Genomic DNA, 754 nt, shown 5'->3' with positions numbered 1-754 from the left:
GCTGACGACCAACAGGATAAACACGAACAGGTGAGGTGCCGCGTGAACAATAACACGCGGGCACTGATTATCGTAACGAGAAAGAGAAAGAGAGAGCGGGAGAGAGAGAGAGGGAGAAAGAGAGAGAATCATCAAAACAGAGAAAAAACCGGCGATCAAGGAGATGAGAGCTTCTTCTTTCTTTTGCGCCAAACACGCGACACGTGGATCGTGGCCGAGGTACCGTTTTGCCGATTGCCGTTCTCGCGAACAGAAAAGAGTCGATCCGAGTGCCCGAGGGACGACCGGCAAAGCCCAAGGGGAGGACGGACCGACACTCTGCATTGCCGCCAGAGGAGACGACCGCCGACGAGGGTCATTGATAGACATCACCCGGGTCATAGCGAGCGGGGGAACATCGAATCTGTAAGGCTGACCATTCGTCTTGACTTGTACCGTAGTGTCGTCTCGTCCCGATATAGGACGTCCCGTCTTGCTCGAGTAGTGGTGGTCGCGTACCGTTCCGCGAAAATTGTATCGGCCGTGGCTCAATACTCCCGGTTATCGCACCCATCGGTGATATCATTTGACCATACCGGGACGCGCGGGTCTCGAAGAAATAAAGAATAATTGCACCAACGAACCCCCTTGACTTGTAATTGGTAACGAACCTTACCCTATACCCACCCCACCTCCGACTCAAACTAAAAAGGAGCTACCGGTCCCGCGAAATTTCCGACTCAGCGACAAACGACTCTCGCGTCTCATTTAGTGA

At 53.3% G+C, this 754-nt stretch overlaps 1 protein-coding gene across 1 annotated transcript in view; it reads left to right on the top strand.

Moving 5' to 3' along the window:
* The first annotated feature begins 199 nt into the window (after positions 1–199).
* The window catches only part of LOC116850347 (acyl-CoA Delta(11) desaturase-like), a 179,621-nt gene continuing 179,066 nt past the window's right edge, over positions 200–754 (top strand). Inside the window, exon 1 of the mRNA XM_032828537.1 lies at positions 200–405. The gene's annotated coding sequence lies outside the window, so the exon portion shown is untranslated. The remainder of the gene's footprint in view (positions 406–754) is intronic.

This window comes from Odontomachus brunneus, unplaced genomic scaffold (genome assembly GCF_010583005.1).
Source record: "Odontomachus brunneus isolate Ranch 3 - 2012 unplaced genomic scaffold, Obru_v1 Obru_scaffold_143, whole genome shotgun sequence".
In the NCBI taxonomy this organism is placed as follows: Eukaryota; Metazoa; Arthropoda; class Insecta; order Hymenoptera; family Formicidae; genus Odontomachus; species Odontomachus brunneus.
This window is presented reverse-complemented; position numbering and strand designations above follow the sequence as displayed.